Below are 19,794 nucleotides of genomic sequence, written 5' to 3' on the forward strand. Positions count from 1 at the left end.
TATTGTCCTTTTCTTTTTGCTGAGGTTTGCGTGATCTGCGCAAAAGGACAGTTAACCCATTTTGGGCGGGAACCCCTTTTGGTGTTTTAAACATTATGTTATAATTTAGCTATTGAAAAATAGCAGATCTAGGTCTGCTATTTTTGAAAAATCGTGAAAATATTTATTTCAGAAAACTGGAGGATTTAGAAGGATTTTTTTAAATTTTGAGGTCAGGCCTAAATGGGTCAAATGATAATTGACAATATCGGTGGCACCCAACTGTATGACCAACTGTAAGTAATATATTCTATATAAAATGTACAACGACATCAGTTCCTGGGCAGTGAATGATGTTGTGTTCGGACAGTTTGCTCACTAGCTCGTTGCTTTGTGGTATGAAACAGTATTTAGATTTAGAAGCTCCACACATTACAGAAATGTTTTTTTCCCGTTCCCCCTCATTATTAACCTGACTCCGCCAGATTGGGCAGCAGAGAGAGTACACTGGGTTCCCCCCTCCTGCTCCCCTCTGGGAACTCTCAGGCAGACCTGATACTCCGGCCACCAAACGGCCTGGCCAATCAGCGGCAGCTAGAGGCGGGATCAAGGCATACGAGACGCGAAGACCGTACGGGCGACGCCATGTTGCTCCATGGTGCTTCATGGAAGGAAAGAAACATGCGCAGTTGAGACCAGGAAGTTGTACATGCACAAATCCACTAACGAGTGTTGGTGATGGCGTGGCTTCTTATTGCCTAGTGTGGCTTTATCTAATCGAGGTAAGGCAATAGGTCTGCGTATACTATTGTATATTTGTTGTAATGTGATTAATATTGCCCCTCTGTTTTAATAGGAGAAGCTCTGTGTCAATGCTGTTTTTGTCCCTTTTGTATTCTTTGATTTGGCTACCTTATTTTGGTTTGTTGCAAACATCTGTTTGCAACAACATGTGTTTGCAGCAACATGTGTTGCTAAAGAGGGCTTAATTGAATATCTATTACAATCCAGAAGGGTCCATTAGTTCATTAGTTCTATGGGTGGTTAGTCATGAGTGTAGGCCTGTCTCTGGGGGTTATGGTGCATGTTACTGGTTTGCTGTGCTTGTTTGACCTTTTGTGGTGCACTGCAGTGTGAATGCATCAGTGTGTTTTTGCCAGGTGCGATTCATCCTGGCCTACATGTACATTAGCACGCAGCACTATACCGATGACCGGCGTAAAGACGACTCTAAACACGACCTAGTCGTGATTAGCTGCCTCCTAAGCTAATGGGAGTCATACCAAAACACAATGAGTGAACCTCATAACCTGGTCATTAGTGTAGGGCTAATCAGGCGCAGAACTACCGGGGTGGGGGTGGGGGGGGGGTCGTTTCACCCCGGCCCATAACTCTGGGGGGCCCGGGGCTCGGGGGCTGTCAGATGATCGATCGACGACCATACAGCGTTACACAGTCCCTCACGACAGATACCCATTCAAAGCATACATTATCTCTCACAAAATACAAATATCTACACGTCCCAAGTTCACTTAAGAAATAAAACTAGTGTTGACTAATCATTACAACTAAGTATAGCTCTTATTTTGAAGAGGAAGAGGAAGTGTGTTTCGGTTGTAGCCTACTTCCATGACTGTTTCAGATCGATGCCGGACTGACAGACTGTAAACATTGATTAGAAGTGATGGTGGTGGTGGATTATAAACACATGCTTTTAGCCAAAGTTTAATTACCATAATGAAAGCCATGATGCTGCGCATATTTGACTTAAACAATGTACACACTTTGGAATATACGTTAAACATGGTGGAAGGGAATCCTCTACTGCGGCGGCAGACAGCATTAGGTGAGTAATTCATTAATTGTTAAAGTATCATGCTGACGCTGGTAAAATCAGCAGCTGCCCAAAACAGGTAGGCAGGCAGGCTACATACAGTACAGTACTGTTACTTACTGTCACTGCTAGCTCTGGTCCATAGCTCTAATGCGTTGCATTTAGAGCTATGTTACTCTCAACTTTTTGCTACTCACCAAAACAAAGGCGGTTTGTGTCATTAGAAAGCCTACTTTCCTTAGTGGAAACACTCTGAGCACCCCACCACACTTATAAACGGTACTTTTTGGCCAGAAAGCGATTTTTTTTCACCGGAGGAAAAATATTCTCTATGAGGCAATTCTCTGGGCAATATCGGTAGAAGGCGCAGTGGAGTAACTAAAAGTAAACAAAATCCCTTTTGGCCAAAAAGTACCGTTTATACGTGTGGTGGGGGGCTCAGAGTGCGTCCACTAAGGAAAGTAGGCTTTCTAATGACACAACCCGGCTTTGTTTTGGTGAGTAGCGAAAACGGGCTGCCTGGTTTTCAAATGTATATATAGATAGGTTCCACCATTTTCAATTCATCAGAATTGAATATAGCATTCGGAGATTGTGGAATAGTTGTCTGGCTACACAAGACTATAGCTCTCTCCGACAGTAATTCTAGCAGTGGCTGCCGTGGCAGAGGTATAGAGACGTTCACCTGTATGGCAGACAACTTTCTATCATCAGAGAGAGAGAGAGAATAAAGAGTTTCCTTTTGAAACTATATTAGTTACGTCTGTCTGTCTCAGATGTGTATTCCAGCTGTCAGCGACTATAGGGAGAGGCAATTTACCATTAAGGGAGGACTGCAGCAGTGTCTGCCGTGAGCGAACCAGGGAGGTTGTTGTGTTAATTAATATATAAATCATAAATCACCCTTCCCAAGAATTGCCATAGCACTGCAGACTGTGTACATGTGTGTGCGTGTGCGTGCGTGCGTGCGTTCATTCGTGCGTAATTTTGGTGATGACTTCATACAGTATTTGGAAAATGAGAGATGAGGAGAGAATAAAAAGTTTAAAGTTACTACCTACCCTAGTGAAAGGGCATGGTTTGGTTATTTGGATGTAGATTAATGCAAGGCTGACAAAATGTGTGTAGTCCACTGTTTTTGTCTCTATACATATTTATTAAAACTCTCTCTCCATCTCTCTCTCTCTCTCTCTCTCTCTCTCTCACACACACACACACACACACACACACACACACACACACACACACACGCACACGCACACGCACACGCACGCAAGCCATCACACACTCACGCAAACACGTTTTTCTTTCTCTCCAATGCTGGTTGGTTTAGTTTGGTTTTCTATGCCGGCCCCAGCCAGGTGCGGTACCAAATCAATATGTCTTCAAGGTTAAAAGATTCTCCACTGGAGGAGGTCGGAACACCCTCCGACAAAAGTGATAAACTTGGTGCTACTGGATCGATTGCAATTGCCATGTCTATAAAATGTCATCATGGTGAATGCACATGGGTTAGTACCACACATCACAACACTTAACAGGAGTCGAAAAGTACAGCTCACTATTGATTGTAAGATAAGAACATATCTACAGGAATGTGGCTAGACATAGACTCTACCACGAAAACCCCCAAATACTGTGTCTAGAAAAACAAAAAATTGAAAATAAAATAGAAATTAGAAATCTTCACATTTGTCTCACTGTTTCACTCTAAATCTGTTACATTTGAGTCCTCATCAATATTAGCTTCAACTAAATGTGTGTGATAAATCACTTTACTAGCCTCCTTACACATTTGTGTGAGATTGTACGCACGCAAATGCATATTCACTATGGAACCACATACAGTTGGAGGCCAACGTCCTTTTCTTTTTGCTGAGGTTTGCGTGATCTGCGCAAAAGGACAGTTAACCCATTTTGGGCGGGAACCCCTTTTGGTGTTTTAAACATTATGTTATAATTTAGCTATTGAAAAATAGCAGATCTACAAGCTCATAGCGCGCCACAGAGTGGCGCGCTACGAGCTTGTAGGTCTGCTATTTTTGAAAAATCGTGAAAATATTTATTTCAGAAAACTGGAGGATTTAGAAGGATTTTTTTAAATTTTGAGGTCAGGCCTAAATGGGTCAAATGATAAGGGACAATATCGGTGGCACCCAACTGTACAGTACAGATGCATACAGTTGCACAAATACAGAATGCATATACAATTTGCACTCACATGCATGCATGCAAAAACATTCACACATAACATTCACACATGGTCATGCACGCACGCACGCACTTACACACTCACGCACGCACGCACGCACGCACGCACGCACGCACGCACGCACGCACGCACGCACGCACGCACGCACGCACGCACGCACGCACGCACACACACACACACACACACACACACACACACACACACACACACACACACACACACACACACACACACACACACACACACACACACACACACCTTACACAAGTCCTCTGAGAGCCAAGCTCAATGTCATTATGTCAAGCTAAGAGAGTACAAGCTTTCCACTATGACCTCTCTGCCTTCAATTCTCCCAACTGCAACCTGTCCTATATCCTCCACCCATGGGAATATCAATAGAGCAGCTATACTATTCGCAGAAATCAATATAGCAGAATACACGGCTTACACGTAGATCATTGGGCCTTCTTCGAACAATAAGTCCCAAAATTGTGCTTCAGCAGTGTTGGGGATTCACACCAGACTGGTACATGTCACTAACTAGAAAAAGTGCCCTCCTGGGCACAGGTCTCCACCAGGAGGATAGGAGTGTGTGTGATGTTTGGCAAAATGTTTAGAAGTAACATAAACATGTTTTGTTTTTTGCAACACTTTTCTTCATTTCTCATAGCATCTCTGAGGATAGAATTCTGGATGAGCAAGACATTTGCAGCATTTTGTACGAAACGGGCCACTCCTGTGTAGAATCTGAGAATCTGAGAAATCCTACAGAGATCATGTGTAGCGATTCGCGTGAGATTTGGATGAAATCTGTGCGACTAATATAAACAAATGTGTCTTGCCGAAATCGGCCTCATGGTGGCACTATAACTAAGAGAGGTAAAAACAGGATTTGCCCTGTTATAGCGCCACCGTGAGGCTGATTTGGAGGGGAAAATTGTGGCATGTCGTCCGCGGCCTAGTGGAAATGTACGTGTATAATTTCACGGAAATTGCACACTGTGTTTGTGATTTGTGGCATTTTGTTCGAAACGGACCAATCATGTGAGCTTTGGAAGCCAATCTTAGCCAAGATGGAATATGGGAAATGGTGAAGAGCCATGTTGATCACATGACTATGGAGATAGTGTATACCGAATTGCGTGATGTATGGATAAAATGTGTACGAGTAATGTACAGAAATGTGTTTTGCCTAAATCAGCCTCATGGTGGCGCTATAACAGGCCATTGTGGAAAATCTGGGGCAGAGTTTGTCGTTGGCATCCAGGGAGTGTGTGTGCAAAGTTTGGCATCGACCGGGTTAACGGTGCCAGAGATTAGCTGGTAACGGAGTGTGCAAAACACACTCTCTCCCCATGCCTTCGGCCTGGTGGAGACAACAAAGGCGCTATAGTGCACAGTGAGCCCCCTTTATACCCCCCTTTGCTGAATGTGTAAACAGCCTGGAAACAAAGACAATTACGGCCCAATAAATAATTGCCTCTTTTGGGGGCAGCATTTACATATGATCACACTTCCCCTTGTAGATTGTGCATACGACCTAAATAATAGAAGTACCAAATAAAAGACCTCTTGAATAATTGGCTGACACAAGGTTTTTACACCAGTCGCACGTATTGAATCTGAGCCAATGCATATCAAGGTCACATAAGTCTGTGTCCACTTTTCTGCCTCATTACTGTTTAAATCCATTTGGACTAATGTGTCCAATACATGGAACGTTTTGCTGCCCAGGGCCCGAGGAGGACAAACCGGTAACAACGTAACATAATTCTGCCTTTCGGCAACCGAGACTTCAACTTTTTAGTTTGTTTGGAGTTGTCTGGGGGCCGGGTTTATATTTAGTTTCACAGTGTTTACCTGCTTCCGCATGCTCACTGCTTGACCCTGATTTCTTTTTAAACGTCCTCCATTCTGTGTATCATTATTATACACCACTCTTCCACACCTACCTTTTTCCACTTTTGTATCTCTGCGACTGGTCTCCGTATAGTTCATTATGAGTGTATTCAGTCAATGCATGACTGATGATTTTACTGTGTACTATTCCTCAAGCTAATTATTGATTGAAACTTTGAATCACTTGATGTAGGCGTTGTTGGTCCTCAAAGACTGAAATGTAGGAAGGTATTTTTTCCTTTATAATTTATTCCCTGAACAAGCTATATCTTGTTTTATTTTATTTATTTAAAAATGAAGGTTACTTCTTAAGGTAGAGGATGATAGTTCTCTGTGATGATGATGTTAATCTTTCACTTCCACCTTTATAATATAACACGAGGCTACTTTGGATCAATGTGGTGTTTAACTGTAACTGTAAAAAAAGAAAAGAAACATAATATATATAGACACACACGCACGCAAGCTCACATAGTAGCTTCAATGGAAACTAACTCCAAAAGAAACACTTTGAGTTGCATGTGCCTATGTCGTTCACTGCCCATAAAAATGTAATTCCCAGTTGCACCTGAACAAAGTATTTCCGAGTTAAACTTAAACAAAAGTCTTCCTACAACCAATCAGTTAGCTGCCAGTTCTCTCTCCCTTTATCTCTCTCTCTCTCTCTCTCTCTCTCTCTCTCTCTCTCTCTCTCTCTCTCTCTCTCTGTAGTCTCTGTCTCTGTACGTCTGTCTGTCTGTACGTCTGTCTGTCTGTCTGTGTGTGTGTAAAACACGTAACTCGAGAACCGTTGGCCCCACCGACTTCAAATTCGACACACACATTCCACACCCCCACAGGGGGTGCAGTGGCTGGTGTCGAGTCGGTCGGACCAACGGTTGTCAAGAACCGCCCCAAAAAGGCCTCTGCCCGGGCTCCGGGCTGCCCAGGGTTCATAATGGAGCTGGCCTGTTCTGACATCATTCTGACATCTGCATAGACTCCATATTTGGGCATGCCTGACAAAGAACTCCATACATGGCCATAAAAGGGACACAGACATAATAACTGGGTGGGGCATGCATTTCCAACTTGCATTGTTCCAAGTAGGCCAGGGCCCAACGGGTACCGCTCTAGAGGCTCTGGACAGGGCCCAAATTAGCCGATTTATCTGATCACCCCTAGATCGCCATATATGGAGCAGGAATAAAGGTACACAGAGAGACAGATACAGAAATCTCCTGTTCTGACATCACAATGTCTGACAAAGAAAAATAAATTCGACACACGCGTTGATGAGGTCAGATCAACATATGGAATGTCAGAGCAGGTCATCTATGGGTGGCAGCGGGGGCAGTGTCTTAATGTACAGGGTTTGGGCCAGGTAGGGCCGGGCCTTAATTTTCGGGCCTGTTGAGAACTCTAGTTTTCACCAGCTGCCGGGCACAGCTGCACTAATAACTTTGGGGCAGGCCCATCTAGAGTTTAAATGGACACGTATCAGTCAAAAGGGAGACATCGAAGAGGAAGGATGGATGGGGAAGGATCAACACAATATCAGAACAGGTCAGCTCCATATATGGAGATCTAAGGGTTTGAGGTGAAATAGAGTTGCTGGCCAATATTGATGACATCAGGGATCTCCATATATGGGCTTAATATTGACGATGTCACATGATGTCACGAGGCATGACCATATATGGGGCGTGCCCAACTGACGGGAAATCACGATTTCATAGTTAACTGCGACCTGCAGTTGCAACAATGACATACTGTAGGTAGAGGATTACTGCTTTATATTCATAGGTCATTAGAAGTCAAAAAATTAAGTTGCATTAATTGGTGAAAGAGTTTCAAGAGAATATTTCTGTTGATATCAAATGTAACTACAAAGGGTCTTTGATTGTGGGTTTAGTTTATACAGTAGTAGGTCACCGTCTGACAGTGGTACAGAGATCAACAACGGAAATCTTTTGGTTTTAATGGAAATCTTTTGGTTTTAATGGAGGTGTCATCTCATCTATGAGGTATTCACTTCGAAACTATGGGAGATTTTGGTTAACGATTAACAAGCTTCGGTTAAAGGTATATTCAGTGATTTCACTTAATTCAAATATCACTTATTTTTTCTTATTTGTTGGATAATCCTCCCTACTATAAAGTGTGCTGACCATATAAGGAGTTCCTCCCTGTCCCCAGTGAGCCCCTGGGGTCAAAAAACCCTAGTTTCGGTTCGGGCTTTGGGTGACAAAGCCTTCATCCAATCAGGATGAGAGGGGCCTTCCTCCAATCATGATCGAGTGGGGCGGGCCTTGGTGCACGTGCTGTTGGTCTGTTGTACTTCCCCACTGTAGAGCGTGTGCATGTGCACATCTTGTTACCGGGGTGGGCCAGGGTGTTTTCCAAATCTCCCAAATCACTGAATGCTCCTTTACTGGTTATGAAAAACATTCAAAATGGATATTCGGTACAACCAACCATCTAATAAACATTTTGTACATTTATTTTTTACATTGGAATATGGAATGTGTTCCAGGGCCACAAGAAAGCTCAGCTGGGAATGGAGTTGGCTCACGGGCCGCCAGTTGAATAGGCTATTACTGCTCTAGGCTATGCTATGGTTAATTACAATTGAAAGTGAAGGTAGTGTATTTAAGGATTTGCATGCAGTCAATAATTTAGGTCAACTTATAATAGCGTCTCTCTGTGAGCCCTGTGAATCATCATATCACGCTATGAGTGGAACAAGGCCATGCTGTTGAAAACTGAATCTTTTCAGTCGATCGGAGGATTTATTAGAAGGACTACAGCATAATCTTTCAATTTCAACATCCTAATAGCTGTGGAGTGCACCCTTTTTCATTTCACTGATCCTTCGCTCTAAGAACAAAACACCATAGATATGCCATTAGTCCGACGGCCCATTGTTTCAAAGTACCATACTACCATTGGTCCACTCCACACATTATAACTATAAGCCCAACCCATAACCTCACACTAACCTAAAAGGTTTTTGGCTATTGGTATGTCAGAATAATGGTCTGTCCTCGGTTTAATGGGCTGCCCTGCCCCTGAATTCATAGCCACTGCAGTTCTTCAAGGCTGTAGCCAGGATTAAATGATCATTTTCACACAGCTATTTTGGATTACGTCATACGAATCAGCTGCGTGTGGAAGAGGGGCATTGAGCTACTGTATGGGAATCACAATTTACAATTTACAGTTTAGGCATTTAGCAGACGGTCTTAATCCAGAGTGATTTACAGTAAAGCAAGAACAAAAACATAATACATCAATACATAAAAATAGTCATCAAGACTCATACATAGGCTTAGAACCTAACAGTGGAATATTCTATACTGTATAATGAAACAATGCATATACACTATAGTGCTATGTCTACATAAAATGATATCTAAGTTACATAAGTTGAGCCTTTGCATACGCCTGTAAGGCCGTCAAGGCTAGGGCAAGTGCTATGGGCTAAGATGGAGTCTGAAGAGGTGGGTTTTCAGACTACGGCGGAAGATTGGGAGTGACTCAGCATTTCAGATTGCAATGGGAAGTGCATTCCATAGTTTTGGAGCCAGAAGGGATCAGAGTTTGGGACGTGTGGAGCGTTATTGTCCCCCAGGTCACATCAGGTCACATCACAGGTGAGTTTGCAGATTTTCCTCTATTTTTTCGGCATATCTGAAAATGTTTGCCTACTAGTGCATGCCCAAAATCCAGTAACCAGAGCAGAGGAATGGCTGAGAAATGTGACAGTCACAACAGATATACAAGGGGAGGGCTCTGTTTTTTGGCACAGCCAATTGGCAGGTCCACCGGCCTTAGATAGGCCTAATCACGATAGGGGCAACTTTCTATCAGACCTGACCTAATTGGCACAGCCTCGCAGTTCCACACTGGGAGCCAGACAGAGCACAATACGACCATTGTCTGGGCGTCTAGGCCCCTGAGCCTCAGGCTTGTTGTCATTCTGTTGGGGAGAAACCCGTAACACCACGACCCCCTGACACACACTCACACATGCACGCACACACACACACACACACGCACGCACGCACGCACGCACGCACGCACGCACGCACGCACGCACGCACGCACGCACGCACGCACGCACGCACGCACGCACGCACGCACACACACACACACACACACACACACACACACACACACACACACACAGGCTAGTAGGCTACACAAAGAAACATGCATGCATGCTTTTCATGAGCACCAGTGCACCACCACGCACGCTCACGTAAACAAACGCACACACGCACGCATGCACGCACGCACAGTCACACACAAAACAAATGCAAACACATACAGTACATCCCACCACCACCACCACTATTCCCCCCAGAAAACACATTTTCTCATGTCTTGAGGCAGACATTCCATCATTTCAATCATCTTGCAGAGCTATGTGTCAAACAAAAGCCCCCAGCCTTTCCCATTACCTTATGATTGGCAACCTGAATGTATATAGCTGCTGACATTATTATTGCATGAAGTCGACTGAGATAATAATTCAGTTGATGGTAATAAGAACTTTGCAATCGAACACACTTTAAGCTCTTTGAATTAGACAGCGGCATGGAAACAATTTCTACGGATGTCAAAGTCAATTCTAACGCAGAGAGTCACGCTCCCTGTAGAGATAAGCCATTAAAATGGTTCACCTCAAATCAATTGTATCAAGCCATTCATTGATAATGACTATAATGTTAGAGCAGTTTTCAACAGTAGAGTGCTTTATGTGCTATGTAGAAACGACGGGTAAAAATGTTGAAAAAATTAGAAAACCTGTCTCCATGGGACTTTCGAACAGTAGGCCTATTTGCATTTCAAAGGCAAATTAGAATCCAGGTAAAACAGAAATGAGCAATTTACTTCCCAGGGAACATTATGTTTCACAACTCCCTACATGGCTGGAGCATTTTAAGCTAGACGCACATTTTTATAGTGGAGAAGGACATTTTTACCACCATCAGAAATTAAAGGATCATTCAGTAATTTGGGTGATTTGGAAAACCCCCCGGTCTGCCCCGGTAACAAGATGTGCACATGCACGCACTACAGTGGGAAGACACGCGACAGGCCAACAGCACACACACCAAGGCCCGCCTCCGCTCGATCATGATTGGCGGAAGGCCCCTCTCTATCCTGATTGGATGAAGGCTGGGCCACCTAGCCAAAAATGAAACCTAAGGTTTTTTTGACCACCAGGTTTTAACTGGGGACAGGGAGGAAAAGGAACTCCTTATATGGTCAGCACACTCTATAGTAGGGAGGATTATCACAACAAAAAAATAAGTGATAAGTGAAATGGGGGAAATTAAGTGAAATGGGGGAAAAAAGATAGATATTTCAAGTCTTTCCCTTCCCAATACTGAATACCTGAACTTGTGTACTGGTCGATAGTTGTCTGTGTATTAATTCAACAATGAATTCAAAAATAAATGAATGCACAGACAATATCACGCACGCACGCCCGCAAGCACATTATGTTTCACTTTTTGGTTTTGCTTTAAACGCTTACTGTAACCTGACAAAGCCAGCCTACAATTCTTGCCTTTGACCTGGCAAGACTCCAAAACATTTACTTTGTGGCCGTTGTCAAGGCAAACAATTTTGCACACGATTGGATCAGCCTAACCACTTTTACCACTATTTTCATCCCAATCGACCGGTAGTATTGAATAGGCGAAATCATCCGTTCTCAGCACCTTTCAATAGGGCCAGACTCATTCAGACTCATTATCACCTACTGTGACGGGTGATAATGTCACTGATGTCAATGACGGAGGTGCGCCGTATCTGGTGGCCTTGAGCCACGTGAGGCACCGCCGAGCGAGGTGCTAGCCGAGTGAGTCGCTGTGCCAAGCGTTGTGACGGCCACCAGACCCGACTCAGCGCCGTCGGAGTTACGTCCCGATAGGCAGAGAATAGTATAAGTAGCCCCTAGTTTCCATGCGCCGACAATAGAGTTGGAAATGACACGTTCAATGACACACGCGTGTCCAGCATGACCAGTGTACTGCCAAGGGAGCAGCAAATCAGATATAGGTGCTGTAATCTTAACATGTCGTATTTGTACTCTTACTCAAGTAAGGGGTCGAGTACTCTGTCCACCTCTGCTAACCGCACACGGAAACCACCGTTGGGTCCAGCCGCGTTAACCGGCCGCGTATGTGTCTTAACCGGCAACGCATGTCGGAGCCACGGCCCGGGTGAATCATAACCTGGCCACATATGTCAGACTATTGGTATACAGTTCAGACTAACGTATGCCCCCCCGCATAGCACAAGGAGGTAATGTGATATTATTATTATGTATGTGTGTATTCATACAGTATGTAACAGTTATTACATAACAACATAACATTGATGATTTGAAACGTGTTGTAAGTGATCTTTTTGATTCAATAATAATGTCCCCCTGTTTTTTTTGTTAAAGGACCACTTCACTTTTCAACGCATCTTCATATAATTGGTCCTCAATAAGCTATCCTAACCGCAGACTGTTTGAGATGCTGCCACATGGAAAATGTTTTTGCAGTCTCAAAGCCACTGGAAGACTGCAAAAAGCTTCTTTCCCCGAATCAAATACATGAACAAACTGATAAGAACCAGAGCAAAACAGGGCAAAGGAAAACGCTTTTACTCTTTGATTGCTCTTTCTTGCACTCTTTATTCTATCCCTTTGTTTGCTGTGCTTGCTGTGTTTTTTGTTGTTTTGAATGTTATGTTATCTATGCTGCTGCATTGTCTGAAGGAAGCCAAACAAAAATAAGTTTTACTCTTGTGTACCTGCATGTACAAAGTACAACCTTGAACCTTGAGCTCTATTCAGAAATGGCTCCTGTTCTGTAAACTTCACTTCCTTCCAGGTCGTTTTGTTATGGTTGCTGTGCTGAGAACAAAAGCTGTGAACAACTAACTGGTATAAAAAAACCTGCAGAATAATCATTCGTTGTTGACTGTTTCCATAATACATAAGAGCTATGAGACATTATCTTGTTGGAGTCAGAGGCGTATTCTCCATTGGGCCACGTCTATTTAGAACTGGCCCAGTCTATAGGCTACCTTCGAAAAGACGGAGGCGAGAAATCAAAAGAATACTTGCATTGCAGCCCCTCGCCCCTGCATGCAAATCTCTACTAGCCAGACAGTGACACACTGTGGACCCCACACCCCAGGTAGGAAGCGTGACGCTGCGTGAGTGAATCGACATTATCAGTCTGGCCAGCAGAAACCGTTTAGGCAGGTCTTCAGTCTTTTGTTTTCAAATGGTCCCGCACTAAATTAGCATTTCGGCAACTTAAATCAAGTTGTGTCAGCTCGAAAACGTTTTGTTCCCTCTCGATTTGAGCACAGTGTTATTACTAATACTTCTCTGGGAAAGCGAACAAAAGTCAGTTATGATGATGATTTACTACTAAACCAGATCGTAGATGTAGACTGTCAACGTGGTGAGTTGAATGACAGGTTCCAAAATGTTTCTCAAGGTTTCATGAAATCTGCTAGTGTGTTCCTAACAACTCCCCGTGCTGATCCAATTGAAATGGTAAAAACTCTCAATGTCTCTGGTAGTGTTTTTGGTATTGATCGGTTTCCCTGCGTGGAATGGCTGAATGAAATGGCTTTCGCTCTCTCTATATAACTGATCAATGGAACAGCACAAAGATGTGCGCAATGTCCCCGTACCGCAAGACGCACACCTAACAACTGCTTTTCACTACAGTAACATGCGGGCTCTGGCGGGGGTATTTCTCATGTCATTATAACGTGCTTAAAAACACTTGTTGCAAGTTGCAACCATAGACTGTAAAAGTGCAACTTGTTGCTGCTCACATCAGTTGCATATCTTTAATACCGATATGCCGACAAGGACCGCTACAGCTTCACAGGTCCAAAAAAATGGTTCCGAAATCCGAAATGAATCTGTGATATTTTACCGATTCCGTCTTGTTAGGTTAGATAGGCCAAAACCCCTCCTCATATTTAAATAAACGGAGAACGCCGTTTAATCAATGATCCAATTCACTGCGCTTCTAATAATATAATTGTAAAAGCCGGGACTTGAACCGGAGGGCTCCAGGAGAGGAAAATACATATAAGTCACACGCACTATAGAGGGTATGCACGTGACATCACCATCATACCCGGAAGTAATGCGGGAACGCCTACTGATTGGCAAAAAAAAACTTTCTGGCCTTGACAGCCCATATATCCAAACAGAAAAGTCCTATTTGATTGCATTAATTGGCTTTAATCAACATTAAATTCACTTTGTCACTCACTTTGCCACTCGATTTGCCACTCGATCTGCCATTCACTTCCTGCCTGCGCATGCCCTCTATAGACTACGACCACACCTTGACCTGAAGAGAGAGAGAGCATCGTATTTATGAAGCACAAAGGTTGTGATATATGTTAAAACAGAAACAGTTATTCCACCCAGCGTTCTTGTTGTAGAAGATAACATTTAATGGTTGTTGATGACGTGACGTGATAATAGTGTCTACATTAACAGCAAACCACGTGCATTATGTCCATTCACAAATAGCATTGTGTGAAATGTGGGAAATGATGTTTGATTTATACAACAAAGTAATAAAAAACCAAACCACAGTCATTTAATTTCAACAGATGTATTTGACAAAATTGAACATTTCTCTCTCTCTCTCTCTAGTGGACTACATTGTGAGATTTGCGCATAGCGCAGATCTCGTAAAAATAAAACGGTCACAACCGGTGGCACTGAACTGTAACAGTTAAATAACATCCACTTGCTTAATTTTGGATCCACCTTGCAATCAAATAATGCAAGGGTGAAACCTTTAAAACACTAATTAAGATGTTGGATGTGTGCTCAATTGATTCAAATTTCTAATGGGCTTATGGGCCCAGTCCATTTTTTATCCAGCCTACGCGCCTTGGAGTCCAGACTGTGATCCTGGAGCAAAGAGAATTCACTCAAGTTTAGTGTTGTTGTGAAACCACTAGGCCTCAAGCCTGTTGCTAATGCTAACCATGTCATAACATACCCTACTTCATTTTCTTGTTTGAGTCCAGATAGGCTAAACAACTAGGGTTGTGCGAATGTTGCCTTGGTGTTTTAAAACTTACTTTAGTGCAACACTGTAACGTAGTGACATTTATGAAGAACTTTGGTGCTAACCAGGATGCTAACCACTAAGCTAGCTAGATACTAGCCTTGGTTACTGAGGCAGCAGCATAGCGAAACATTAAAGAGTCATTCTGCTTATTTTCCGACGTAGCGATGGTTGGCCACCTCTCGTTGGTCCAGCACAGTGGTGATGTTGGTGGTATAGTGACGTCGAGTCACAAGACCCAATGGCGCCTGTTGTATCTGGGAGACGCTGGTGTTATAGAGCGTCGCAGTCCCGCCCCCTACCAGGGCCCAGGAAATGATTCTCCGTTCATTTTCCTCATAGACTTTTCAGAAAGTATTTATTTAAAGACGGTTACGCCGCGGACAAAGCCAACTCTTGTCGTGACAAATCATGACAATAAACACAATGTTTTGGGCCAAACAAAGAATTAGAAAGTAGAAAAAACGTCAGGTTACAACACTTTTTTTGTTGTTTTTCTTCTTTGTAATTGTTTGTTTGGTCCAAAATATTGTGTTTATTGTCATGATTTGTCACGACTGGAGTTGGCTTTGTCCGCGGCGTAACCGTCTTTAAATAAATACTTTTTGAAATGTCTATGGGAAAAATGCATTGGGATTCATTTCCTGGGCCTGGCGTCGTAATGACAGGGGGCGGGACTGCGACGCTCTATAGAAATCCCGTAGTTCTTTCACCTAGAAAAAAGGAAAAAAACTAGTCTGTTACCTCTGTTTACACATTCCAAGAGCTGTTATCAACGTAGCAAGGCCACAGTAACAGGCTGGAATCAAACAGGATCGTACAAGTATTACAACTTAGTGGAGTAGGGACATAGACCAGGGGTGAATGTGGCGTCATAAATAGACATAGCCTATGATAAAGAATAACAAATATGACACATGGAGAAATATAATTTATAACTGATCAAATTCATTTCCATCAGTTACAATAACCTGGATTGTTAGAATGCACATATAAATACACTGGAAATTCATGGTTAAAAAGGGAAATATTAAAATACAGCCAAGGGGATGTGTCTTTCTGTAAGGAAACACCCCAGCACAATAATATAGTGGCTGGTAGAGGGAAATGAGGTCTAAAAAAATAAATAAAAATAAGAAATGTTACCTAGTTTCCCAAACACCTTTTCTGAACTACTTTGTTATATTCTGCCCTCCTGGATGGGCTGGGAAACACTTAAGTCTAAGCATGTGTGTTCCCATCCTCCCCATTTATTTTGGCTACTCATTAAGGCTGACCTGGGATAGAATTGGATTCGGACTCATGTCTTACTCAATAAGTGACTGTCTCTAGCTTTATAGGTCAGCATGCTCAATGTGTATCTCCAGGATGAGTTGTTTTCTTGTTTCTTTTGTCAGTGCCTTTATTAGTCAACACAATGTTATAAACTGCTATGGAATACTGCATAGGTGACCAGAGGGAAAAGGAAAGGTATGTCAGAATTTGATTTGTTCATATTGAATTCATTTATGTTGTGTGTGTTAGATAGATTATATTATTTAACTGTCGTAATTATTTAACCTCTTTGTGAGGTGAGAAAGAAAGCACAATTACTTTTTTAGTCAATCAAAGATATAAAATTCTAATTTCTTAGTACATAATATAATACATAATATAATATGACATGATTGTATGGCTTGGCAGACTGCAGGGAATGAGTGTGATTATTCTTCAGATCATTGAAAAGGTTCCCTGCACATACTGTATAACCTATAATAAATGTCTCTAGTAATCATTATCGCTACAGCAGTAAAATGCCGGCAAAATATCTCCTAGACGCACTGTTTTCATCAACGCGACTCTGGATTAATGATTTATTACGCACCGATCATGCCTATTTCATCTCGTTTTGAGCCATAATGCAAATAAAGACGATGTGCGTGCGTGCTCACAGGTTTTTATGTGGACGCTAGCGGTCATTAACTAAAAATGCTAAAACATGCTATTTTTTTGTTCCTGGATAAACCACAATAAATCAAATGTCGTTCTCTCGGGCAAGGCTACCTGTGCAAAGGTACATTTATCTCATTCTCTCGTTCTCAGTATTCAACAAGTTAAAAGATTGATACGATCACCTTCTCTATGAGTCTATTATGCAATGACACTGTAGACTTAATCATAGGGTGGCTAAATGATGATTGCTCGGACGATAACGGACCATGGTTAGTTTTTACAATCATGGAGCAAAGCAAGATTCATGATTTTGCTGTGCACTGAGCCATCCATTTAATAGTAATGTGCAAAATATTGAGAAATTGCATTAAAATATCCATGGCTGAAACCTTAAGTGGGAGAGTCGTGATTATAGATAGTATGTATGCAACTTGTAGGCACATGAGTGTTCCTGCCGCTTAGAAATGCCCACTGTATATTATTTGCTTATTACATGGCTTGGTTGAATGCTTGATTCTGATTGGTCTATCGCAGAATTCAGCGGTGTGTTATTCTTTTTATTTTTTTAATACATTTTATCCCACGATTTTGCAACCCATTTTTTCACCCAGTGTCAATTATCTAATGTAATACACTTCCTCTGCCAACCTGGGGGGGCAGCGGACTGACCTCATGCTTCCTTCTATGCATGAGTAGTCCAAGCTGCTTCTTTTCAACTGACAGGGTAGTTTCCCCGGCTGGACGTACAGTAGTGCGTAGAAGGAACACGTTATTCCGACCAGTTCCCGCTGGCCAGGGGGAGGTAGTTTAGAGACCAGGATTACTGCATGTCTTTTGTGAGGGTATACCTACCTTAGGGGACACTGGGAGAACATGCAAACTCCACACACAAATGCTCTTTCGCCAACCCCGCCTCTGGTATAGGCACTAATGACGCGAGGGAGGGAGCACGCCCCCAGCGCCCACAGCATCCCCGGCGGGAATCGAACCCAGGACCTTCTAGCTGTGAGGCGACAGCACTACCGACTGTGCCACCGTGCCCCCTCGGTGTGTTATTTCTGCAGTGTGTTATTTCTGACCGCTCCGCTCTATAACGGACCGCTGCCTAATCAAACCCGGAGCACCTGGCTGCAGCCGCTTGATTTACTGCTGTTTCCAACATGACAGCCATGTAAACACACACACAATGGCATTTACAGCTAAACATTGCTTAGAGAAATAGACGAAGCAGTACCAGAAAATGGATTCTATTTGATCAACTCACTTCCTTGTTTTCCGACAGACGCCGGCCAGCGTGACACTTATGGAGTACTTTCATTACCGCAAGCAAAGAAATATCTTGTTTTGTTGTGTTTTGGGTCAATTTATTAATTTATGTATTAAGTAGCCAAGTAATAAGCGGGATAATGTATGGCTGAGTGGTCATTGTTTATATATATAAATCACCTTCAGGCTGATTAACCACCGATGCGTCAGCCTGTCGGTGATTTATCTATAAACAATGACCACTCAGCCATACATTATCCCTACTTATGCACAGTACCTAGTATGTATTCTTACAGAAGGCATATATTTATACTTACGTTTGTTAATCCCATACCAAGCCTTTATTTTCCGAGGCTGAGGGGGATAATAAGAAGATGTAGAGGGTGAACTGCAGGGATCTGTCAACTGGCATGCTTTCGCTATAGCTAAAGTTCCACTAACGGATGCAGGCCGGGCCTGTGATAAATCCTAATTTGGAATATGCTATATGGTTGTAATTAGATTTTATTTCGAAAGTTTCTAAGTGGTCCATGTCAAGCTGTTTTTCTTGTTTGTTTATTAGTTTTAAGTAAAAATAAAAAAAAGTTACACGTGCTTGCATACTGTTGATAGGGGTTTCCCCTTGTCATAGCTGGCTCAGGCTATGGCAAACATCGGAGGCAGGAGACAGAGTAAAATGTTGTACATGTGTTTATTATAAATTAGGCCTTGTTGTCAAGAACTGTAAATTGTAAATTGTAAGGAACTGAATAACTGGAACAACAACACACGGCTATAAGTATCCTATGAGGTGTGGAGTTAGTAATGTCAGTGGTGTAAGTGTGGATGTGTGCGACATAGTGTGGTGTGTGTGTGTGTGGATGGAAAGAATAGCTCAAAGATAACTTAACAGAACAGGGCATAGGGAGTGGAGCCACAGGCGTCAGGTCTGCCTCCTCTGGATCTCAGCATGAATGGCAGGGACATGACATTTATAGGCCTCTGGAGACACCGCGGGCCCAGGTGCTCCCCAATGAGCCATAATGATGACTGCCCCACCCATGCTCACCTATGGGAAACAATTAGGCAGGCACTCCCTAACCACTACTAATGTGTGTCTATATATGTGTGGGGCATCACACCCTGTGAAGCAAATCTCTTATAACTGATACATGCTCACAACGTGAGCTTGTAGACCTGTTATTTTCACAGAATGTTAACCTACTATTATACTGCATCCCTAGAAATGGGACACTTGGGTTCATGTGGTTAAGGAACTCACCATGTCAAACATGGAAGAAATGTGGCCGCCCGCCAAACATGGTTGCCGTGAATTTTGCTAAATGTAGAGCTGGCCAAAACACAGAGCGGAAGAAACGCAAACTGCAATTGAAGGGTCACAGAAGGGCTGAACTGCCAACGCTCTCTCCACACTGTTGGGGAAATCCTGCCAGAACTACCATTTTATTTGCCGGAGAAATGGATTCAATGTACTCGTTGTCTTTTTAATAAATGAAGCTATGGGTATTATTATCACCTGGTATTTATTGTTGCCCGAGTTTATCCAACCAATGATTATCATAGCA

This window comes from Electrona antarctica (assembly GCF_951216825.1).
Source record: "Electrona antarctica genome assembly, chromosome: 11".
NCBI lineage: Eukaryota > Metazoa > Chordata > Actinopteri > Myctophiformes > Myctophidae > Electrona > Electrona antarctica.